Here is a 27,375-nt window from a genome sequence, read left to right as displayed (position 1 = left end):
GTGCAAGCTGTAAACATTTTAATTTGAATGAACCATATAATCCTCACTACAACTACATGAAGTGGACACTCTTGCCCATTTCAAAAATTACGGATTGACTATTACATCCTAAGTTTTTCATTGGTTGTTTCGCTCATATTATCAGAATTACATCATGATAATTTTCTTAGAAAAATACTCATGAATTTCACAAGTAAAACAGAAGACAAAAACATAGAAAAACATAGGAAAAATGAGAATTTCCCTGGAAAAACTTAGATTTCTAGTGTTTGGAATTGGGAGCATTGGTAGAGTGAGGGTGGAAGTGTGAGTATTCATGGGAGTAAGTTTCTCTTCCATATTGTGATACCAGAGAAACAAAATTTTCTATCACCATTTCATAGGAGATGTCCTAAATTAATTCCCTGAAACAGAAGAAATCTCAAATATAAGTCAGTAAAGCCAGCTTTATAAAATTTGACATGTCATTTTATTCATCAACATCATAAGAATTTCCTGTCTAATTGAGATGTTACCATCCTGACTCCCAACTCCATTTACATGAATCTTAATTTCTTACGGTCTTTCATGGTATGCCGAGAATAATTTCCACATGGGACAAAATGATTAACATTTTATGTCTGTATCTCCAATACGACTGTCCTAGCATTCCATGAAACTGAGATCAGGTTTTCGTTTGCTCTTTCAGCAAATGTTATGCTTACATATTTATTGCTGTAGGTATGCTTCTAAAGGATATGTGGCTTGTAGGACTTGCTCAAATTGAAATTTGAAAGTAAATTGTCAAATTGCAATGTTTGTAAGAATCTTCTTGCTATTCTGCTTGTCATTTCTTGCTATTTGCTTTAGTGATTTCACAACCCTCGAAAAATATTTCATTTTAATATGATTAATTGACTTTTTCATCAACTAAGGATTTTTGAGAGGCAAAATCAGAGGTCATGGTGTAAAGACAGATGCAAAATAATTTTATAGGAGTGAATTAGAAGCAGATGGCATTAAGTAGGTCTTACTGTTCATGAGAGTATATGGAGAATGGGAAAAGAGGATATTAAGTTATGATATAAAATGATGGTTGTGTGCATATACCTATCGAGCATTGTTGCAGCAATAGGAGGGTATTGATTCACCTTTATGGAAATCACATTTTTGTAGTATTTCAGATGTTTTTTTTTTTTTTTTTTTTTTTTTTTTGAGGAAGGTAGATACCATTCAGTCCAGGGAGTTGTAATTTCTTTGAATTCACATAGCTTTTAAGTAATAGAGTTGGGATTCAAACCCATGTTTTTCTGATCTCAAACTTTTATCTCCTGCACCACACTATCAAGAGAATGATAGGGCCAGATAAGAGCATTCAGCTAAAATCTCATGTGCTGTATTACAGAGTCATCCTGGGAAGATGTAAAACCACATAACTCAGACTATTGTAGTGGCTAATAATGGAAACTTACTCTTCTTATTTTTTCTTCTGATCTAGAGCCTTGTACTTGCACTAATTTTTAATAATTGAAACTCTATTGAAAGGTATCTGTATCAGACAGTGCTCTGGGCTTCTGCAAGATCATTTTTTATACCCAGATGATCTTTTCTCATAAGGTAGATAGGATAGATAGCAATAAAGTATGTGGTTTCATTTGAATGGGATCCAGCGTTCCTAATGTGAAACAAATGAGGATTGTTCTTGTACAGGAAGCCACAGCCCAAATTCAAGAGACAGAGACTGTACACCAACAATGCGAAGATGCTCAGGGTTAATGTCATGACCAGTGTTTGCACAAGGAGCCAAGTAAGCAAAAAGAAGCAGCAGATCTGGAACCTGCGAGAAAGGCCCCACCTTGTCTTTGAAATTTAGGGCGACATATTAGGCTCCTGTGAACTTCAACTAAGCGACTGGTTAACTATGGGGCCCCATGTCTCAGAAACTCATTTCCTCCATGCAGGGACAATAATTGGTCCTGCTTCATTGGGTTGTTGTAGGGAATAAATGTGTGACTATAAAACATTACCTAGTTTCTACTACATATTAATAGTATATGCTAAATGTTGGCATCCTCTGCTAGCCACTTTCTGTTACACAAGTGAAAATGGCAGAAGAAACAAATAGTATTGCATAAATATAAATGTTGGCTTTTAGATTCAGAGTTCAGTAACCCCATATCTTCAGTTTCATTGTGTTGCTCTACCAAATGTAATCACTACAATATATGGGTATGTTGACCTTCAATGAAAGCCATTATTATAAGCCTTTCTGGTTCATTTCCTGCGGACATCTATAGCACAAGTGACGGTATCATAGGGGATGGAGACATTTTAAAGTAGAGATGTGAATGCAGTGGGAAAGTGCCTGCAACCCATACTTTTGGAGGGAAATACATGCAGATTTGGGGTTTCATCTTACAATAACCACATTCATTTGGCAACATCCTTATCAAAATCAGGGGCATTTTGTGTCTTCATTAATCTATAAAGCCTTAGCACAGCTATTTGAACCATTTCCATTAGGTTTTGGAAGTAACAATGACAGCATGTGGACATCATCACATCCTTACTAGACCCCAAACGGTAACCACTGCTCTAAAGTTAGTAACACCTGATTTATAATCAAATAAGCTGAGGTTGAAAGTGAGAGGAAGCACTATTTTTGCTCTGGCAACCTGGAGTAACGAATGTGGCCCTCTATATTTGATGATTGTTCCACTGACTGAGTGTGACAATAAGTAATGACTCAGAGCTGCCTCCTTCCTTGCCCTCAGAGCTGAAAGCATCCCTATTAAATTGAAGACCAGTGCTTTGCTTTCATTACAATGGGGACTGCTTTTGCCAAAAGGGAATTTTCCTCAATTAATGAGAAAGTACTCTTTTCAAGCGCTACACAATGAGGTCATTGCAATGCAACTTTCTCAGCAAAAAGCAGTCTGTCTCTGAATACTGGACTTTGTAGCTGAGGTGGAGAGGCCGTTTAGTGTAATTGTTAAGATAATAGGCTTTGGAGTCAGAACAACTGGCTAGCAAATACTGGCTGTCAACTAATTTTTCAGTAATCTTGAGCATGTTATTTCACTTCTCTAAGCCTTGGTTTCCTTCTCAGCAATTGCAGATATATCATTTCTTATCTCATATAATTGTTACTGAGATTAAACAAGGTAAGAATAGTAAAGCACTTATCACAGTTTTTGGGACATACTGGGTAATTATTAAGTGGTAGCTATTTTATCTCAACACTGTTGTTAGTCTCTTTTTTTGGATTCATTAATGGAAGTTATATATTTTCATGAAATATGTGCCCAGGAGAAAAAGGATCAAAAGCACTCTTTATTATTCGTCATGAGTTAATGTCAAACACTTATTATTTCCTGCATAGATTTCTAAATTATAGCTTCATAAAAACTACAGCCTAAGTAGTTATGACAAATTAGTTTTTTCTCATGGAATGTTGAGAAGGAATCTGAGACAAGACCTGTACTCACTGAAACTGAGGGCTATGATTCATAATGATATCAGCTGTGGGGGAAAAAAATGGAACCTGAGGGGATGCACGCCACCCACCCTCTATCTATGACTAAGATAAGCAAACAGCCATCATCTTATTGGAATGAAGGAAACTGAAACCTGGATCTATTTAGTGTTAATGTTATGTAGCACTTCTCTCTGATAATTGCCAAGTCACCAGTATTGGGTCTTGCCCTTTTAGTTTTGAGGAAATTATTTCAGATGATTGCTGTGTGTGGTATAAGCTAAGTCTGTGATTTTCAGTTTCAGAAATATATTTTAAAATTATTCAACCAATATTTCTTAATTGCCTTTTTAACACACCTTGAGTAATTACCTTTTTAAAATGCTGAGAAAATGCTGATAAATTTATACTTGTTGTGCAGCATCTCAATATTGTAAACCAAAAATAAAATTCTAAGACTCCCAACCAATTGAATGGATCCCACCTCTCAGCCAAGGACATTCCAAAGTAAACCTGGAAAACTAGTTCAGGCCATGATGGAAATGAGGGATTAGACATGCCTCATCATACCTTCCCCCCGCTGAAGTTCAGGCACAACTAATCGGCATTCACATTAAAACAGAGGTCTCAGGACTGACCAAACAGACTCTTTGTAGCAATGCGGTACATCACAAAATGACAGATAGCAGGCCCTGGAAGAAATCAAAGTATTTTATCCTAAAATGTGTTTCTTTGATGTATCTTAAAATAGCCCTGCAAAGCTGTCTCCTGCGGGAGAAATCTATATTCTATAGAGAATCCCCTTCCCTTTCCAAATATTTTCCTGATCTAGGAGAGATTAACTAAGGTGCTGGTACCTTTATAAGCCTGATAAGAAATATTTACCATCTAATCTCTTTGAAGCCTACTACTTGGAGGATTCATTTCTGCATAACAAGAACACTGGTCTCCACAACCCCTTATCTTAACCCAGAAATTCCTTTCTATTGATTCCAGGCCTTTAGATAGTAACTTAACACTTTCAAGCAATTGCCAATCAGAAACTCTTTAAACCCACCTATGACATGGAAGCCCCACCTATGACATGGAAGCCCCACCTATGACCACGTTGAGTTATCCTTCCTTTCTGGACCAAACCAACGTACACCTTACATATATCAATTGCTGTCTTTGGAACTTCTGTCTCCCAAAAGTGTATAAAACAAAGCTGTAATCCAACCACTTTGGGTACATCTTCTCACAACCTCCTGAAGCTGTGTCACTGACATGTCCTTAATCTTGGCAAAATAAACTTCCAAATTGTTTGAGACTTGTCTCACATACTTTTTGTTTTACAATATCAAAATTGCTTATATAACCAAACCTAGGTTCAGCTGCTCAACACTCAAAAGCCAGATGCAAGAGATGAGAGTTGATGGGAGGAAAAGCAGGTTTATTCAGAGAACCAGCAAGCCAAGAAGATGGTGGACTACAGTCGCAAAGACCATCTTAAATTTTAAATTTTACCATAAAGAGTTGGTATGGGAGATACATGGGCATGGTGCAGGGGCCAGGGTCTGTGTGTCTTTGTTCTGATGGATATCTTGGCTGATTGTTTGTTTGGAGGTCTGGTTGGTGTTATTTTGACCTCAGCCTGTTGGTGATGGACGAATTGTTCTTAACTTCCCTTAAGCGGGAGAATTCTACAACTGGGGCTCTCCGCCTGGTTTGTTTCAAGTTAGCTGATGGAATTTCTTAAGCAAGAGTATAATTACATAACCATACATTGCTGGAGGGGAGTGTCTAGAGAGGGAAGGAATGAAGGGATGAGAGGGGAGGGAAACAAAGTGGATGATTAATATATATTTTTTAAATGGGGGTCCTGAGTTGCACATGGATGGGAAAGATTCGCAAAGTTTGGAAACTGAGCTTGTTCACACTTGCTTTGGAAATTATTTGTTTTCTCACATCAGAATGCTAGTGTTTCATTAGTGTTAGGTAGATTCAATAGATAAAACATAGAACTGATATGTGCTTATCTGCTTTTCCTAGTGAGAGATTGATTAATTGTTATGGGAGAGATAAATTTCACATTTACAATAGAACTCTGTATTGGTAGTTGTTTAAGATACATAGATAACCTGTAATTTCATGCTACATATATTCCTTGTTGCTGCTGGGGCTCAGAAAATGATACACCAAAGTATGGTGCTTTGGCAAGCTGAGTACTTTGATCTAAAGGATATTGGAAGGCATCAGAATAAATTGAATGGTTTTTAACATAAAGAAAAGACAATATTTAAGGTGATTGTTATCCCCAGTACACTGATTACATGAATGCATTAAATTATCATATGTACCCTAGAACTATAAACGTCTATTATGCATCAATAAAAAAATTTGAAAAGAAGGAGCATTAAAAGTGAAGTTTCTTTCTGATCTTCTCCTGCTTTCCTGTCTCCTGTCCCTCTTCTTCCCCTGAAGAAAGTCACAAAAATCAGAATTCTTTTTCACCAGGGTGAATCCTAGAAACTAGATCCCCTTTCCCTCAAACAAGCCATAAAACCTAGAAAGATCACTCTCTTCCTTCTCCCTTCTTTCTAAAAGATTCTAAATTAAAATCTAAATTAGAATCTTTTAGAAAAGTCCTTCTCCATACCTAGAAGAGAAAGAATTGGAAAGACTGCGGCATAGGGAGACCAAGAAGAATTTAAGAAGACAGGTATTGCTGAGGTGCCCCTCTGTATTACCATTAGAACATACCCTCTGTCTAATCACATTTCTAAATGGCCGTCAATTTTTCATCAAATCTATGCATAAAAACAGATTCCCTGAGTCTTCATTTCTGAACGCTTATGTAAAACTTGATTAAATAACTGGGTGTTATGCTTTTCTCCAGTTAACATGTCTTTTGCGATAGGAGAGTTGGCCATGACCCTTATGATGGGAGAGAAAAGGTATCATATCTTTCTGTCCCTACAAAGTAAATATATGCAACATAGAAAAATAAGAAAACGGAAGTGAAGGCCTGTCTCCCCGCTTAATATTTTTTTCTCAACAGTAAATATATTTTAACTTTTTTTGTGATTATTTTAGGAAAAGAATGCAGAGGGACACATATTTGTTTCTTAGCTAACAAATTTTAAGATAATAGTCTTCTGCACCTATTGGACAATCTTTTATTACAAAAATAAAAGGATTTTCCTCAAAAAATTGCAGAAAATGCAGAAATTAGTTGGAACAAGAGACTCCCTTTATCTTTCATGGGAACATTTGATTTTTTTCTTTTCTCTGTCTCTGTCTGCTCTTTCTTGCTGTTATTTGTTGACTCACTTTCTCTTCTTAAGCATATAGTAAGGTATAAAATAGTTCCACCAATCACAGCTACTAAGATCAATACTCAAATGATTCCCACCATTTGAAGTTCAATCAGCTGCCACTCTCAGGAGTGGAGGGCTTGGAAGAGAGGGATCACCAGATTGTTAGGAAACAGAAGGTTTAAAAATAAATGGGTGGTTGGGCGTGGTGGCTCATGCCTGTAATCCCAGCACTTTGGGAGGCCGAGGAGGGCGGATCACCTGAGATCAGGAGTTCAAGACCAGCCTGGCCAACATGATGAAACACCATCTCTACTAAAAAATACAAAAATTAGCCGGACAAGGTTGTGGGTACCTGTAATCCCAGCTACTCGGGAGGCTGAGGCAGGAGAATGACATGAACCCCGGAGGCGAAGGTTGCAGCGAGCCAGGATCATGCCATTGCACTCCAGCCTGGACACCATTGCACGCCAGCCTGGGCAACACGAGCGAAACTCTATCCAAAAAAAAAAAAAAAAAAAAAAAAAGGGCATGGGCAGACCCCTTCACTGACAAATCCGATTCTCTGTGCATAGCAGCTTTTTTTTTGCTCTTTAATATCTGTTTATAAACATGGTCATTTCTTCCATGTGCCATTACTTCAAAATGGGCTTTCTTTAATTCAGATGCCTCCGCTTTTTTGATTGCTTATTTTAACCTTGTATTTGTAAAACTATAGTTTTCTAAATATTCATCCTCAGGATTCATTCTGTCCTGTAATCTCAAGTTTTAGAAACCCTTTACTTCCTCCTTGTTTACATACCACATTCCTAATAGACACACACACACACACACACACACGGGTATTACCACCTTGCTTCACAGAACAAAAGAATGATTAATAAATGGGTGGAAAATTCAAGTATAGTTTAAAAAATTATGTGCCATTGACAAAGGGGCGTGTGTGTGTGTGTGTGTGTGGTGTGTGACCTTTTATTTTTTTTTACCCATTTTTGTGCAGTTTGTTCAATATCTAGGAGGGATACCCCTCCTTCAGGTCTTAGTTTTTTCTGAGTAAGGTTGAAGAGAATAATGACCCTGGATTCAGAAAATTATGTTATTTATGTTGGAAAATTATAATCGCAAAAAAAAGTCTATTTAAAAAAAGTGATTGATGATGGTGCAAAGATCTACTTGTAGCAGAAGTCCTTGAAGAAGGAACCTGACCCCTGGATTCTGAGTCTCTTGAACAATGACAGTCATGACGTACAGCTTGTGACTTGATCGGTTGTATCTCTAGGAAACACAGTATTAAAGAAAGGATATGAGCCATGACATAGCAATAAGTCGTTAAAGCCTGAGGCTGAAGCTTCAGTATGTAAATCTGTAAACTCTTTAATATGTCGAGATAATAAAACCAGAATTATACACAAGGCAATCGTTTGGAGTGGCTATTTTCAGACAGCTGAAGGACACTGAAGTTTATTTCAGTTTGAAGCATATGCCTTGCCCTGAGACTGGTGAATTGGAATTGTTAGTAATTCCCTGTGTATCAGGCTGTTCAAGTGGTTTTTCTAAGAGGCTTTCCATGTATTTCTGTTAATTAGGCAACTTTCAAAATTGTTACGTGAAGATTATATGAGGTACTTGACTCATTCAAACCATCCTGCCCTAAACTCCAGCCTTCATGAGACAGCAGAGAATGGAACAAATATCGATGATCTCTCTGCCATCTTCAAAGTGTTGCTCTCTGAAATTCTCATGCAGCTTTGGAAGAAACCTAGGACATGATAAAACCAATTTGTTTTCAAACGAAAATGGATCACTGACCAGCCCTATAAAAGGAATGCAAATTAGAGAAGTCAATTAAAATCAGGCTTAAATATTTCTAAATTTATATGTATAGATATTTCTAAATTTTATTTGGGGCACTATTTATTATGTTGTTGGCTGACAATGACTTTTGGATTCTCTGATTCTTTTTCTATTCATTTTTAATATTAAAAATAAACTTCTACTAAGCACTTGGGATAAAAGAACTATAAAGATATTGCTCCTAACTTTAAGAGTAAACATTTTCCTATGACAGACTTACACATACACGTATGTTCAAGTAAGAAAGTGCTGCATCAGTAGTATTCACAAGGTTGTATTCAGGGTGATATTAAAATACATTAATACAGAGTCTACCATATACACAAACCAACAAGAGTAGAGGTGCTGGTCCCAGAGCTGGAAAAGGACCTGGGTACCCCAAAATGTGGCAGGAATTGATCCCATAATTGCTAGATTCCTGGAAAGGGGCAGAAAGTCTCATGCAGGGCCAGAAAAATGAGTGACAGGGCACTCCGGGAGTTAAAGGTAGGCTCCTTACTAGGCAGTATTGAAGTAATTCAGTACCTTAATAAAGAGTAAAACCAAGCCAGTGTATCTGGGTTGTGTGTGTTGAAGAAGTTGGTGACATCTGAATTGGGGTTCTCTAGGGGTTTGTGTGTGTGTGTGTGTGTGTGTGTGTGTCCATGCTTACAGCTATATATTTAGGTGGGAAATGGTCTGACATGCAGAATGAATAGCAAAATAAACGCATGACAGCCTTCAATAGGGCTCTGTCACATAGAGTGGGCAAAATAATATCCAGATAAGAAGAGGTCAAAGGGGTAGCATGCTGTCTGGGTAGCAGAGGCCAAGTATGAGAAATATTTTGGAATTAATTCCTAAAAACAAGAGATTAATTCATGGTTTCATTTATGTTTGAAAAAATATAACTCTGATAGAAATATAAAAGGTAAATTGATTTCAAATAGCTTTTTTAAAGTCCAAAGTTTATCTATCTATATCTATCTATCTATCTATCTATCTATCATCTATCTATCTATCTATCTATCTATCTATCTATTATCTTTCTATCTATCTATCTATCTATCTATCTATCTATCTATCTATCTATTATCTTTCTATCTATCTATCTATCTATCTATCTATCTATCTAATCTATCTATCTTAGGTAACAGAGTCAGAAAAAAACTATGACAGCAGTAAACCTAGTAATTTTTTCTTTAAAAACAGAGAAAGAGGCTTGTTCATAACTTTAACCATTACCTTGCCAATTATTCCCATGCCTCTTATTCAAGAAAATCACAAACTTGAATGAATCCATTCTTCTTTTCCATTCCTTTCCCATTCCTATGCTATGCTTCATAAACACTGTTGAATAAAATTGCTACACATTTTAGTGCTGGTGTGTATTTATGGTCTGTATATTAGTCAGCTATTGCTGCAATAATCTTGCTTAACAAACCACCTTAAAATACAATTGCTTGGTAATTATTCATTTTTTAATGTTTGTGGCTTTGCAAGCTGATCGCAGTTTGTCTGGTCTAGGTGAGGACTTGGCTGGGAGTAGGATGGCTGGCTCTGCTCTGACATCAGGATAGCTAAATCTAGCTTCAGGCTCTGAGTTGGTTCAGGACTGCTTTGCAAGGCTCACCCTCTTTGGACCTGTGGTTACCTTAGTTTTGTTCTTCTTACAGTGAAGCTCAATAGCCAAGCCAATGTGCAGCCAGGCCTCTGCTTGCTTCGCATTTCCTAATATTTCATTAGCCAAACCAAAAACTCATCACCCAGCCAGGCCCAATGTTGAGGGACCAGATAGTATCCACCACCCATTATTGGAGAGTACTGCTATGCTACCTGCCAAAGGGTGTGAGAGTATAACCTTGTTAAAGCAGAGTGAAGAATTGGAAAATAAAGTGTAATCTATCACAGTGCCCATTCTTAACTGGAATGTCAACACTGTCAGAAACTGTTATGTTTTCCTATCTATTTCTTTCTCATTCTCCACAGCTACTATTTCAAGCATCTGTAGTCTTCTAACACCTCCTACCACAAATTATTTTCTGTATGTCTGCAGTTGACCTTCCTTTTATTTCCCTGAAAAAAAAGAAAAGGTTAATTCAATCTCCTACCTCTAATCCTAAACTTTATCTAAATCCCCACCATCTAATCTAAATCTTTTTTACTTTCTCATCTGACATAACAAGTAAGACATTTGCCCTCTGCCAGGACTTTGGAATCCTGTCACTTGTTGCATCCTCTGAAATATTACTCCATCAGTTATCCACTCTTTCTATTGGATTTCTGACTCCTTTTTACCAGTTCTTTCTAACTTGTGCTACATGCCAGTAATCCTCTGTTTATTTTATACTCAAAGTGCTCTTATGTGGTATGTACTATCACTATGAAGCAGGTACACCATTAAACATGTTTTAAAGACAAGGTGATTGAGTCATAGAAATGTTGAGTAATTGGTTAATTAATGATAAAATTTATCAATACTAACATTAATCTGTAAGAGCAATGCACTCCCACCAAACTCTCACTGGTGAATTTGTTTTCTGTAAATTCCTTCACAAGCATTAAAAGACAGGAAGATGACAACAGGCATTTGTTCTGAAATAAAACTTCTGAACTATTCGGTGTAATATGTAATAAAAAATGAGGGCTCTTCTTAGTGGATTAAAAAAAGAAGGGTATTATATTCGATCACTGAAAGTTGGGGAAAAGAAATACATTGTCTAATTAATTCAACAGAATGTAGATTAAAAACTGAACAAAAGATGTACATGGGATTTAGTATATGATCGATATGGCATTAAAATGGTAATAGAATACATTCATATTTAGTATATGTTATTGGAATCAGGCTAATATATGAAAAGAGTATATATAAAATATATACATGTAAAGATCTATATACACATAGAAAATGTTTAATATGTAACTCAAAATATACACTAAATGAATTCAGACTAATTAAAATGTATACAGAATTTAAAATTTAAATTTAAGTCCAATTTATGACAATCTCTTTAAACTTGGTATATACTTTCGAAACCTGACATTAGAATCAGAAACAACTAAAAACTATAACTTTAACCACAAAAGATAACAGTTTATATATGAGGAACATCTTTCCATTTAAAATCCATGTAACTATTGCGTGAAAATTAGAAATATCTTTTACAATGCAAAATAGAACTGCAATTTGATGTATCTCACCCTGGTTAAAATGGCTTGTATCAAAATACAGACAAATAACAGGTGCTGGCCAGGATATGGAGCATTGGGAATCCCAATACACTGTTGATGGGAATGTAAATTAGTACAGCCACTAAGAAGAAAAGTATGGATGGGGATTCCTCAAAAAACTGAAAATAGAACTTCCATATGATCCAGCAAAGCCACTACTGGATATATATCCAAAAGAAAGGAAATCAATATATCAAAGAGATGTCTGCACTCCCATGTTTATTGCAGCACTATTCACAATGGTCAAAATATAAAATCTCCCATCAAGGGATTAATGGATAAAGAAAATGTGGTGCATATACACAATGGAACGTGATTCTTCCATAAAATGTATTTTCTTCATTTGTAGCTTAAAGGATGAAACTGTAGGCCATTATGTTAAATGACTATGAGAAAGACACATATTTACATATTCTCCCTCATATGGGAGTTTAAAAAGAATGGATCTCCTGAAGATAAAGAATAGAATGGTGGTTACCAGAGGTGGGGTAGGAAAGAGAGAGGAAGGATTGAAGAAGAGAAATAATAATATAAATGTATTTGTTACCAATGAACTGTATATACTTTACCACAATAAAAATGTTTTTAAAAAAGAAATGTTTTTTCTAAAGTATAGTTGAGGTTGGGAGAGAGGAATATACATTTTAGCAACCAAAACCAAGGAAGGCATTGAAACAAACAGAATGTTCAGTAGAAGCTGAGGCTTTGCTTATCTCTGTGACATAAGGCTTATGTTTTAAAGGATGTTAACTAACAAAACTTTGGGAAATAAAGGGAAAATAACTTGAAATGAGATACCTCTTAAAGTTAGAACCATGGAGAGCTAAAAAAAAAATGTTAGTAAAAGGACGTTCTGGGGTAGCAAACATAGACAACATAAAAATGTGTATATGTCAAGATGAGTTTAGGAGTAGAAGTCTCTCGTGATCACTGTAGTCACCCACTTACATTTACACAGTATGTGCAAATGTTATCTATATAGCAGTCTGAGAAACTGCAAGTTGAGGAAATAAAGAAGTTCCAGGTTGATATCCTTATGGTAAAAGCAAGAGGAAATTCTTTCTATACATGTATAAACAACCCACTTTTCACAGAGTTTTCTTTATTAAGAAGAAAAAAATTCAGTTAAACATAAAGTCCAAGTACAAAGTTACACCCTAAGTGAAAATAGCAAACAGCAGAGCTATAGCTCCAAAGAGTTAAAAAATGGAATTATTAATATATACATATATTTTTAAAATAAATCTTATTTTGGATAGGTTTATTTTTATAGAAAATTTATAAAGTTAGAGCTTCAATATATTCCATGTCTACCCACTTTCCCTATTATCAACATCTTAAATTAGTATGGTGTATTTGTTACAATGAACAAACATATGTTGATACATTTTTGTTAACTAATGTTCTTAGGTTTGAAAACTAAAATTTTCTTAATTTTTAACTATCATTTTCCTATTCCAGGATCTCATCCAAAGTAACACATTATATTTAATAGTCATGTCTCCTTAGTCTGCCTTTGGCTGTGATAGTTCCTCACACTTTTCTTGTTTTTTATATTCTTGATATTTTGAGCAGTCCTGGTGATGTATGTTGTAGAATGTCCCATAATTTGGATTTATCTGCTATTTTTCTCATGATTAGGTTGGATTTATGGGCTTTTGGCAGAACAAGGACAGTGGTGAAATGCCATTTTTCATCACTTCAATTTAAGGGTAGGTACTATCAACATGATATAACTCTTGCTGTTAACTTTGATCACCTGGCTGAGTGTATTAGTCTTTTCTCATGCTGCTAATAAAGTCATACCCGAGACTGGTTAATTTATAAAGGAAAGAGGATTAATTGACTCACAGATCGAGATGGCTGGGGAAGCCTCTCACAATCATGGCGGAAGGTGAATGAGGAGCAAAGTCACGTCTTACATGGTGGCAGTCAAGAGAGCTTGTGCAGGGGAATTCTCATTTATAAAACCATTACATCTCATGATACTTATTCACTACCAGGAGACCAGTATGGGAGATACCACCCCTATAACTCAATTATCTTCACCTGGTCCCTCCCTAGACGTGTGGGGATAATTACAATTCAAGGTGAGATTTGGGTGGGGACACAGCCAAACCATATCACTGAGGTAGCATTTTTTAAGTTTCTCCACTGTAGTTACTCTTTTTCCCACCTTTCTATACTGTGCTTTTATGATGGAAGTCACTAAGAACAGCCTATGCTTAAATAATGAGGTGTGTTCCACTGCTTTAAGGGAAAAGCAATTTTTATTTCTTCTACACAAGAGATTTGTCTCTTGTTTATCTGTCTTTGCTTTATGTAATTATTTAATAATATCACTAGAGAGACATGAAAAAATATACACACACACACACTCACACACACACACACGGGCTTTAATACCATACTATCTTATTTATATTGGTACTCAATTTATTCTAGCTTTGGCCAAGGTGAGCTCCTTCAGATGGTTCCTTTTTTGGGGTATAAATATTTCTTTTTTTCGGAGGGGGGCGAATTTCTTATTTTCTTGAGCTATAAAATGCTTGAGGTTTTCATTAATGTATTTATTATCTGGTAATGAAAACCAGACATTTCTCCAAGGGCCCCTGGTTCTTTTGATTGGAGAGTGGTATTAGAAACCAAAATTTGGTGGAAAATGTGCTCACTGCTATTGGGAAGCCATGATATCTGGGTCCTCTCACCTAACAGAGCAAATAAAACTATGTATGTATACTATCTCATACACACATCTAGGAATACATTTATATGTAACTACGTGTATCTATATTAAGCTAATAATGAATTTATATTGATGTCTACAACTCAAATACATTATCACTTGAATAATTTTAACCTTTCTTGTCTAATGTGAAAGTCTTTAAATTTCTACTCAAACTGTGAGAAACCTGGCTCCTAGTACCCACTATATATTGATGTAATTAATCTATTCTAGCACTCATGCATAGCATTATCAAAAGCAGAAGAATTAATTAGTAAGATTAAAGACAAGATATTTGAAAATACACACTCAGAGGAGACAAAAGAAAAAATAATAAAAAAGAAGCAAGCATGCTTACAAGAGCTAGAAAATAGCCCCAATAGGACAAATCTAAGAGTAATTAGCCTTAAAGTAGAGGTAGAAAAAAGATAGGGGTAGAAAGTTCGTTCAAAGAGATAATAACAGAGAATTTCCAAAACCTAGGGAAATATCTTAATATTCAAATATAAGAAGGTTATAAAATATTGATCAGATTTAACCTAAAGAAGACTACCTCAAGGCATTTAGTAACCAAATTCTCAAAGGTCAAGGATAAAGAAAGAATCCTAAAACCACCAAGAGAAAAGAAACAAATAATATACAGTGGCACTCCAATACATCTGGCAGCAGACTTTTAGTGGACACTTTACAGTCCAGGAAGAGAGTGGCATAACATATTTAAAGTGCAGAAGAAAAAGAAAGTTTACCCTATAATAGTGTATCTGGTGAAAATAGCATTTAAATGTAATGGAATAAAAAGGACTTCTCCAGACAAACAAAAGCTCAGAGATTTTATCAACACCAGACCTGTCCTACAAGAAATACTAAAGGGACTTCTTCAATCAGAAAGAAAAGAAAATTAATGAGCAAAAAGAAATCACCTGAAAATACAAAACTACTGGTAGTAGTAAGTACATGTAAAAACATAAACTATTATAACACTGTAATTGTAGTGTGTAAATTACTCTTAAGCAGAAAGACTAAACTGTGAACAAATCAAAAATAACAACTACTCACTTTGGGAGGCTGAGGCGGGTGGATCACGAGGTCAGGAGATCGAGACCATTCTGGCTAATATGGTGAAACCCTGTCTCTACTAAAAAAATACAAAAAAAAAAAAAATAACCGCGCATGGTGGCGGGCGCCTGTAGTCCCAGCTACTCGGGAGGCTGAGGCAGGAGAATGGAGTGAACACAGGAGGCGGAGCTTGAAATTATATTTTAAATTTAGGCCAGGCACGGTGGCTCACGCTTGTAATCCCAGCACTTTGGGAGGCTGAGGCGGGTGGATCACGAGGTCAGGAGATCGAGACCATGGTGAAACCCCATCTCTACTAAAAATACAAAAAATTAGCTGGGCGTGGTGGCAGGCGCCTGTAGTCCGAGCTACTTGGGAGGCTGAGGCAGGAGAATGGAGTGAACACAGGAGGCGGAGCTTGCAGTGAGCTGGCATCGCACCACTGCACTCCAGCCTGGGCGACAGAGCAGGACTCTGTCTCAAAAATAAATAAATAAATAAAAATAACAACTACAACAATAATTCAAGACATAGACAGTATAGTACAGTAAGATATAAAGACATAAAGAGAAACAACAGAAAGTTAAAAAGCAGGGGGACAAAATTTAAGTGTTTAGTTTTTATTAGTTTTATTTTGCTTGTTTATTTAAGCAATCAATGTTAAGTTGTCATCTGTTTAATATAATGTGTTATAAATTAGTATTGAGAACCCTCATAGTAATCTCAAATCAAAAACACACAACAGAGACACAAAAAATAAAAAGCAAGAAATTAAATTATACCACCAGAGAAAATCACCTTCACTAAAAGAAAAATAGGAAGGAAGGAAAGAAGAAAAGAAGAGAAGACCACAAAATAATTAGAAAATAAATTATGAAATGGCAGGAGTAAGTTCTTGCTTATCAATAATAACATTGAATGTAAATCCACTAAATTCTCCAATCAAAAGACATAGAGTGGCCAAATGGATGAAAAAACAAAACCCACTAATTTGTTGCCTACATGAAATGCACTTCACCTATGAAGACACACAGAGTGAAAATAAAGGAATGGGAAAAGACATTCCCTGGCAATGGAAGCCAAAAAGAAGCAAGAGTAGCTATACTTGTACCAGACAAAATAGATTTCAAGACAAAAATTATTAAGAAGAAACAAAGAAAGTCACTAATGATAAAGCAATATTCAGCAGTAGGATGTAACGATTGTAAATATATATGCACCCCACACTAGTAATCAGATATATAAAGCAAACATTATTAGAGCTAAAGAGAAATATAGACTCCAATACAATAATAGCTAAAGACTTCAACACATTACTCTAAGAATTGGACAGACCTCTTAAACAGAAAAACAGCAGATTCAGTCTGTACTACAGAAGAATTAGAATTAATAGACATTTACAGAGCATTTCATTCCACAGCTGCAAAATATATATTCTTCTCTTTAGCACCTGTATCATTCTCAAGGATAGACCATGTGTTAGATCACAAAAAAGTCTTAAGATATTCAAAAATTAAAATAATACCAAGCATCTTTTTTGAGCACAATCAAATAAAACTAAACATCAGTACAAGAGGAATTTTTGAAACTATACAAACATATGAAAATTAAATAATACACTTCTTAATGTCCAATGGGTCAATGAAGAAATTAAGAAGGAAATTTAAATGAAAACAAATTTTGTGAAACAAATGATAATGGAAACACAGCATACCAAAACCAATGGGATACAGTGAAAGCAGTAGTAAGAGGGAAATTTATAGCTCAAAAAAGAGGAAAAGAAATCAAATAAACAGTCTGACAATGCATCTTAAAGAACTACAAGCTCAAGAGCAAATAAACCCAAATTAATAGAAAAAATAGTTGATATAAGAGCCAAAATAAATAAAATTGAAATGAAGAAAACTATATGAAAGGTCATTGAAACAATAAGTTGTTTTTATTGAAAAGATAAACAAAATTGACAAATCTTTAGCTGGACTAAGAAAAAATGAGAAGACCAAAATAAATAAAATCAGAGATGAAAAAGGAGACGTCACAACTGAAACCACAGAAATTCAAGGACCGTTAATATTTTTCTGAGTAATATATGCCAATAAATTAGAAAATCTAGAAGAAATGGATAAATTCCTAAATGCATATAACTTACCAAGATTGAACTATTAAGAAATTTCAAGCCAGAACAGTCCAATAACAAGTAACAAATTTGAAGCCATATTAAAAAGTCTCCCATCAAAGAAAAACCCAGGACCCAGTGTCTTCGTTGATGAATTCTACCAGACGTTAAAAGAATGACTGGATCCAATCCTACTCAAACTCTTCTGAAAAATAGAGAATACTTCCAAACTCCTTCTATATGACCAGCATTACCCTGATACCAAAACTAGACAGGGCCTATCAAAAAAAGAAAACTACAGGCCAATATCCCTGACAAATATTGATGCAAAAATCCTCAACAAAATACTACCAATCTGAATTCAACAGCACATTAAAAAGATCATACATCTTGACAAAGTTGGATTTATCTCAGGCACACAAGGATGATTCAACATACACAAATCAATCGACGTGATGAATCACATCAATAGAATGAAGGACAAAATTAATTGAATGTGACCATTCAGTTAATGCTGAAAAAGCATTTGGTAAAATTCAACATCCCTTCATAATAAAAACCCTCAAAACACTGTGTATAGAAGGAGCATACCTCAACATAATAAATGTGATATATGACAGACCCACAGCCAGTATTTTACAGAATGGTATAAAACTGCAAGCCTTTCGTCTCAGATCTAGATCAAGACAAGGCTACTCACTTTCACCACTGTTATTAAACTGTTACTAGAAGTTCTAGCTAGAGAAAGTAAGCAAGAGAAATAAAGGGTATCCAAATTGGAAAGGAATGTGTCCAAACATCCTTGTTTGCAGATGATATGATCTTATATCTGAAAAAAACCTAAAGACTCCACCAAAAGAAAAACTCTGAAAACTGATAAACAAGTTTTATGAAGTTGCAGGATTCAAATTCAACCTACAAAAATCAGTGGCATTTCTTAATGCCAACAGTGAATAATCCAAAAAAGCAAATTAAAAAGTAATCTCATTTACAATAGCTACAAATTGAAAATAAATACATAGGAATTTACTTAAGCAAAGAAGTAAAAGCTCTCTACAATGAAAATTATAAAACATTTATGCAAAAAATTGAAGAGGACACAATAATTGGAAAAATATTTTATGTTCATAAATTGTAAAAATCAATATTGTTTAAATTTCCATACTACCTAAAACAATCTGAAGATTCAATGCCATCCTTATCAGTATACCAATGACATTTTTAACAAAAATAGAAGAAGTATCTTAAAATTTATGTGGACCCATAAAAGAATCAGAATAGCCAAAGCTATCCTAAGCAAAAAGAACAAATCTGGAGGAATCAGATTACCTGACTTCAAATTATACTACAGAGCTATATAGCCAAAACAGCACGGTACTGGCATAAAAGCAGACACATAGATCAGTGGAATAGAATAGAGAACCCAGAAACAAATCCACACAGCTACAATGAACTCATTTTTGACAAAAGCGCCAAGAACATATATTAAAGAATGGACAGTCTTTTCAGTAAATACTTCTGGAAAAAAATGGATATCCATATGTAGAAGAATGAAACTAAACCCCTACCTCTTGCCATATAAAATAATCAAAACAAAATGCATTAAGGACTTACATAGAAGACCTCAAAGTATAAACCTACTAAAGGAAAACATTGTTGAAACTTTCCAGGACATTGGAGTGGGTAAAGATTTCTTTAGTAATCCTCACAAGACAGGCAACAAAAGCAAAGGTGGACCAATGGGATCACATCAAGTTAAAAAACTTCTGCACAGCAAAGGAAACAATCAACAAAGTGAAGAGAAAACCCACATAATGGGAGAAAATATTTGTAAACCACTCATCTGAGAAAGAATTGATGATCACTATATTTAAGGAAAATAATCTAATTATCCAATTAAAAATGGGCAAAAGATCTGAATACACTTTTCTCAAAAGAAGACATACATATTGCAAATATGAAATATTTGAAATATATATCAAATATATATGAAATCATATGTATGAATATATATGAAATATGATTTTATATATTTCATATATATTTCAAATATATATGAAATATGACTTCATATATATTTCATCAAATATAAATGAAATTAAATATGATTTCATATATATTTAAAATATGAAATATATGAAAAGAAGACAAATATATGGCAAATATGAGCACATATATAAAAATGTGCTTGACATCATTGATCATCAGATACATGCAAATCAAAACTACAATGAGATATTATCTCACCCCAGTTAAAATGATTTTTATCCAAAAGACTGGGAATAACAAATGCTGGAGAGAATGTGGAGAAAAGAGAATTCTCATACACTGCTGTGAATTTATATTAGTACAATCACTATGTGGGTTCTTCTAAAAATTAAAAATAGACCTATTGTACAATTCAGCAGTCCCACTGCTAGATATGTACCCTAAAGGAAGGAAATCAGTATGTTAAAGAGATATCTGTGTTCCCATATTTAAGGAAGCACTATTTACAATAGCCAATATTTGGAAGCAAGCTAACTGTCCATTAACAGATGAATGGATAAGGAAAATGTGGTATATATTTACAATGGAGTGTATGTTTGCTATCAGCTATAAGAAAGAATGAAATCCTTTCCTTTGCCACAACATGGATGGAAATGGAGGTGATTATATTAAGTGAGATACAGAAATACAAACTTCACATTTTCTCACACATTTGTGGATCTAGAAATTAAAACAACTGAAGTCATGAAGACAGAGAGTAGAAGGATGGTTACCAGAGGCTGGGAAGGGTAGTTGGGGGTTGCCAGTTGATATGGTTCAAATTTGTGGTGTCCCCAAATCTCAAGTCAAATTATAATCGCCAGTGTTTGAGTAGGGGTGGGCTAGGGGGGAAGGTGATTGGATCAAGGGGTGGATTCCCCCTTGTTCTTCTCATAATAGTGAGTGAGTTCTTATGAGATCTGGTGGTTTAAAAGTGTGTAGCACCTCCCCCTTTTCTCTCCTCCTCTTGCTCCTGCCATGTAAGACATACCTGCATCCCCTTTGCCTTCTACTACAATTATAAGTTTTCTGAAGCCTCCCAAGTCATACTTCCTGTATAGCCTGTAGAACCAAGAGCCAATTAAGCCTCTTTTCTCTATAAATTCCCCAGGCTTGGATTGTTCTTTACAATAATGTGAGAATGGACTAACCAGCAAGGAAATCAGCATTGTTAATGGGTACAAAAAATACTTAGAAAAAATGAATAAAACCTACTAGTATTTGCTAGCATAACAGAGTGACTGTAGTCAATAATAATTTAATTGCACATTTTTAAATAACTAAAAAGGTGTAATTGGATGTTTTGTAATACAAATGGTGAATGTTTGAGGTGATGGATGGCCCATTTACACTGATATGATTAACATGCATCACATGCTTGTATCAACTATCTCACGTAACCCATGAATATATACACCTGCTATGGACCAATGCTAGTTCAAAATAATAAATTTTAAAAAATTACTTAGGCCAGCACCTTTATTTGTCTACCCCTGTCAGGGAGATCACTTCACATATTTGTATAATACAGTTACAAATTGTCACAACCTGCATTCCATGTTGAATTTCCCCAAAAATTCTATAATTTTTAAAAAATTTTGCAAATTAAGGATTGCTCTTGGTACTGGGAGGTTCCGTGGATTTTGATAAACTTATAGAGCTATGTATTAACACTTAAAGTAACATACAGCATAATTTTACTATTTTAAATTTCTTCTGTACTTCATCTATTCAATTCTCACCTTTCTTTCACTAAAGCTGTGTCAACTACTGATACTTTAATCTCTATAGCTGTGCCCTTTTCAGAATGTCAGATAGTTAGAGTCATCTAGTATGTAGCTTTTTTAGACTGGCTTCTTTCATTTAACAACATGCATTTAACATTCATTTGTGTCTTCTTATGCCTTGATACCTCTTTTTTTTCCACTGGAAAATAGTCCATACTAAGGCTGTACCAGCATTCATTTATCCATTCACCTATTATAGGATATATATATATATTTTTTCCAGTTTGGGAGATTATGAGTGTATCTGTAATAAACATTTAACTGAGGTTTCTCTCTCTGTGTGTGTGTGTGTGTGTGTGTGTGTGTGGACATGTTTTTGAATCAGTTGGATAAATACCTAGAAGTACAATTGCTGCATAGTATGGTAAGGGTATATGCATCTTTTTAAGAAACTGTCAAGATGTCTTTCAAAGTGGTTGTATCATTTTAATTTACCATCAGTAATAAAAGAGTTCAGTTTGCTCTACAACATCACCAACTTGTTGGCCATTCTAATTAATGCGTAGTGGCATCTTATTGTTCTATGAATTTGTAGTTCTTTAATGACAAATGATGTCAAGCAACTTTTGATATACATAATTGTCATCTGCATTATATCTTGGTAAGGCAGCAAAGTATTTATCCATTTCTTAAATAGTTTTCAGCTTTTTTGACATTGAGTTTAAAGATTTTTCCCATATTTTGAATAAAAGTATTTTATCAGATATGTGTTTTAAAAATTATTTCTTCCATCCCATGGCTTGTCTTTTCATTTAAAAAATGTCTTATAGAGAGCAGAAGTTTCAAATTTTAATAATGTGCAACCTATGAATTTTTCTTTCATGAATTATGTTTTTGTGTCATCTCTAGAGGCTCATCACCAAACCCAGCTTATCTTACATTTTCTCCTACGTCTTTTTTCAGAAGTTTTATAATCTTGAGCTTCACATTTTGATTTAATTTTTGTGAAAAGTGTAAATCCTAATTGTGTAATGCTTAGTAAAGGTTTGTTGTTACAAAGAAAGTCACTTGAGATCTGAGTTTAGACTGGAGCATGGTGGTTTCAATCTATACGATATGTCTTAGAGTACAAAAGGACAGGAGAGATAAGGCCAACTTTATGAAAGCATCAAAGCATCATCAATTGAATACATAGAATTAACGAATTTAGTAAATAAATATGAAGCCTTGCCCAAGAAGAGGGTTCATTAATGTGACAGACGCAAGTAATTACATTTAAGTTAAACCATGATCTTTAGAGCTTTAATGTCAATCCAGCATCTTAAGAAGTATGTTTTTACTCAACTTTCTTTTATGTATTGCCCCAATCATGTTTGCCCCAGCTTTTCTAACATTGATTGAGTAAAAAGTTATAGGTCTGGGGTCAGCAAACTCTGAACCACAGGGGAAATCTAGCCAGCCATCTCTTTTTGTACAGCCTATTAAGATATTTTTTCTTTTACATTTTAAAATGGTTGGAAAAACAAAACAAATGTTTTGTGATTTATAAAAATTATACAAAATTCAAATTTTTGTATCAATACAAAGTTTTATTGGAATACACCCTGCTCAATTGTTTATATATTGTCTGTGGCTACAATTACAGTACAATGACAAAGTTGAGTAGTTGCTGTAAAGAATATATGGCCAGCAAAGCCTCCAATATTTACTATCTGACCTTATAGAGAAACTTGTATTAACCCTTATTTTACGCTATACACTACTATGAAAATACTAGATATTGTAGGTCCACAGAGACTGCTACAACCAATTGCAGATGTCATAAATCATGTAGTCATGAACAACTTTGTCCTCTAATATAATCAGAACTCTTACCATTATTGTACCTTTACTATCTTATTTTTCAATTAGCAATTTAAACACTCATCCCAGCACTATACCAATGGATAGATTTAAAATTCAGACTATTATTCCTTTTTAATTATATCAACTCTAGTTGCTTATTGCATCCTATTTGAGGCCTACTCAGATATAATTCAAAGTATGTTTTTATGAAAATCCTATGAGCTGTAGCACGAACAATTTCATACAAGGTTACACCAGGGCAATGGCTAGAATGTTTGTGTCCCTCGGAAACTCATATTGAAACTTAATCCTAATTGCAGTGTTAAGAGGTGGGGGCCCTTTCAGGAGTGATTAAGTCATGAGGGGTCCATTATTATGAATGGGATTAATGATATTATAAAAGAGATGTCAGAGAGCTGCCTAGGACTTATATTTCTTTTGCCATGTGAGGACAGTGTGTTTGTCTATTCTATTTTTTATAAATTATCTAATCTAACATATATTATAATAGCCGCAGGAACAGACTGAGACAACCAGCATAATTTTATTATTCATTATACTGATTAATGGTTGACCATTCATACTTTCTACCCTCATTAACATGACTCCACGACACCCTAACTTAATATAATTTATTTTGACCCTGGAATGTATTTTTGATCCAATTGTCTTCTATATGTTATTCAATACTTCTCTATTTGGAAACTTTAATCTCTGATAAGATATATTGAGACCTCCCTTTATTGTTAGAACATACTTATTATACTATATGATATATAATAATATTTGTTTTTATGTTGACTTTCCAAGTGTCTTATGTAGTTTTTAAAAATAAGACTTCTTTTCATTAGTCTTTGTTTTCAGATAAGTGGTTGCTGAGAGAAAGAATAAATGAATAAATAAAGTCTTGAAGCCCTGAGTTAATTGACTTCTAAATTTAAGGCCAGAATTAATTTTTTATATCTTGAGTCTCTTTGAATAAGAAGATACTTAATCAATAGCAAAAATTTTTAATAGAAAATCTTTCAAATGATTCTCTGTATTAACCCTTATAAAATTCTAAATTGGCTTATGGCATTTTGAGTTAGAAAGTTAATTTAACTTAATAAACATTTTAGAGTATCTGCTTTCTGCAAGGCCATAAGTAGGACTGTGGCCTGGGATGGATGATGCCTTCCAGGCTGAAGTCTATACAGATGGCGAATGGAGGAGGGCCATTTTCCAGGGAGTAACTCATTTCTAGGAAGTAAGTAATATCCTAGGACACTGGAATATATTTTTAAATGTGCCAAAGAATTTTTGCTTGATAAATTAATACTGGCATTATTCTCTAAAATGTCAGCAGTATCACTTGGAGCTGAGTTACTGTTTCAGTGCAAAAGGCCTCTACCCTCTCCTTGGCAGCTACCTTTTCAAAGTGAAAAGCTGGTAGGAGAATCTTGATTATTGTTATAATTGGAACAATTCATGTTTCCTTCTACTCTTTGAAAAAAGGGGAGAAATAATTTAAGAAGATAGTCTTTTCCGGGAAGCAGAATACAAATTGATTACAATTGGTAAATCAAAATTACTGAGAAAACCAAAGTTTCTAATGGCACTATTGCTGCAAAATCCACATTACAGTCACTCAATTGTCCTAGATTTTGAAAATTCTCAGTTAATTCTGCACAGCTATAATCATAAGGTTAGAATGAGTAGCCATTTAATGATTTGCTAATTAATCATGCTACAGACCAAAGGATCATGACACAGGCTAAACACACAATGTATAGGGAAAATTAAAATTAAAAAAGAAGCTTTCCTCAATGTATCTATTAGAAGCTGCATGCTGCAGAGGTTCTACTTTGACCACAGAAACAGGACCAGTGCATACAGTTGACTTAATCAGCTTGGGCTGTAATTACAAAATTACCCTAGCCCGAGTCATTTAAGCAACAGATATTTATTTCTTATAAATCTGGAGGCTAAGAAATCCAAGCTCAAGTTGCCAGCAGATTTGGTTCTTAGTAAGGGCCTTTTTTCTAGCTTGCAGACATCTACCATCTCACTGTGTGATCTTATGGCCTTTCTTTGGTGTATGCTCTGGAAAAAGAAAGAGAGATCTCTCTCCCTGCTCCTCCCCTAAGGGTGCTGATCCTGTCATGAGAGTCTCACTTTCATGGCCTTATTTGAAATAAACATAATTACCTCTTGTATTAGTTCATTAATAAAGACATACCTGAGACAGGCCAATTTACAAAGAAGGGGAGGTTTAAAGTATTTAAAGTTCCAAGAGGCTGGGGAGGCCTCACAATCATGACAGAAGGCAAGAAGGAGCAAGTCACGTCTTACATGGATGGCAGCAGGCAAAAAGTGAGCTTGTGCAGGGAAACTCCCATTTTTAAAACCATCTGATCTCATGAAACTTATTGACTATCACAAGAGCAGCAGGGGAAAGACCTGTCCCCATGATTCAATTACCTCCCACTGGGTCCCTGCCACAACAAGTGGGAATTCAAGATGAGGTTTGGGTGGGGACACAGACAAACCATATGTTGCACCCCTGGCCCCTCCCAAATTGTATGTCCTCACATCTAGGTCACACAGATGAAAGAGGCAGGTTCCCATGGTCTTGGGCAGCTCCGCTTCTGTGGTTTTACAGGGTGTGGCCTCTCTCCTAGCTGCTTTCACAGGCTGGCGTTGAGTGTCTGCAACTTTTCCAGGCAAATGGTACAAACTGTTGGTGGATCTACCATTCTGGGGTCTGGTGGCTTTCTTCTCATAGTTCCACTAGGCAGTGCCCCAGTAGGGATTCTGTGTGGGGGCTCTGACCTTGCATTTCCCTTCTGCACTGCCCTAGCAGAGGTTCTCCATAAGGGCCCTGCCCCTGCAGCAAACTTCTGCCTGGACATCCAGCCATTTCCTTACATCTTCTGAAATCGAGGTAGAGGTTCCCAAGCCCCAATTCTTGACTTCTGTGCACTTACAAGCTCAACACCATGTGGAAGCCAACAAGGCTTGGGGCTTGCACCCTCTAAAACCACGGCCCGAGCTGTATTTTGGCCCCTTTCAGCCATGCCTGGAGCAGCTATGTCTCAGGGCACCAAGTCCCTAGACTGCACATAGCATGGGGACCCTGGGCCTGGCCCACAAAATCACTTTTTCCTCCTAGGCCTCTGGGCCTGCAATAGGAGGTGCTGCTGTGAAGACCTCTGACATGCCCTGGAGACATTTTCCCCATTGCCTTTGGAATTTACATTTGGCTCCTTGTTACTTGTGCAAATTTCTGCAGCCAGCTTGAATTTCTTCTCAAAAAATAGGATTTTCTTTTCTATCTCATTGTCAGGCTGCAAACTTTTTGAACGTTTATGCTCTCCTTCCCTTATAAAACTAAATGCTTTTAGCAGCCACCAAGTCACATCTTAAATGCTTTGCTGCTTAGAAAATTCTTAAGGCAGATACCCTAAATCATCTCCCTCAAGTTCAAAGTTCACAAATCTCTAGGGCAGGGACAAAATGCCACCAGTCTCCTTGCTAAAATATAACAAGAGTCACCTTTGCTTTAGTTCCCAACAAGTTCGTCATTTCTGTCTGAGACCACCTCAGCCTGGACATTATTATCCATATCACTATCAGCATTTTAAGCAAAGCCATTCAACAAGTCTCTTGGAAGTTCCAAACTTTCCCACATTTTCCTGTCTTCTTCTGAGCCCTCTAAACTGTTCCACACTCTGACTGTTTCCCAGTTCCAAAATCACTTTCACCTTTTCAAGTATCTTTTCAGCAATGCCCCAGTCTACTGGTACCAATTTACTGTATTAGCCCGTTTTCATGCTACTGATAAAGACATACCCAAGACTGGGCAATTTACAGAAGAAAGAGAAGTTTAAAGGACTTACAGTTCCATGTGGCTGGGGATGCCTCACAATCGTGGCAGAAGGCAAGGAGGAGCAAGTCACATCTTACATGGATGGCAGCAGGCAAAAGAGAGCTTGTACAGGGAAACTCCCATTTGTAAAACCATCAGATCTCATGAGACTTATTCACTACCAGGAGAACAGCATGAGAAAGAACTGCTCCTA

At 35.5% G+C, this 27,375-nt stretch overlaps 1 long non-coding RNA gene across 1 annotated transcript in view; it reads left to right on the top strand.

The window, feature by feature from the left end:
• The window catches only part of LOC134736988 (uncharacterized), a 92,908-nt gene that overhangs the window by 15,447 nt on the left and 50,086 nt on the right, over window positions 1-27,375 (top strand). The gene's annotated exons all lie outside the window — the stretch shown is intronic.

The sequence above is a fragment of the Symphalangus syndactylus genome, chromosome 6 (assembly GCF_028878055.3).
Source record: "Symphalangus syndactylus isolate Jambi chromosome 6, NHGRI_mSymSyn1-v2.1_pri, whole genome shotgun sequence".
NCBI classification, from domain to species: domain Eukaryota; kingdom Metazoa; phylum Chordata; class Mammalia; order Primates; family Hylobatidae; genus Symphalangus; species Symphalangus syndactylus.
Note: the sequence above shows the minus strand (reverse complement) of the source record. Positions and strands in the feature narration are given on the sequence as shown.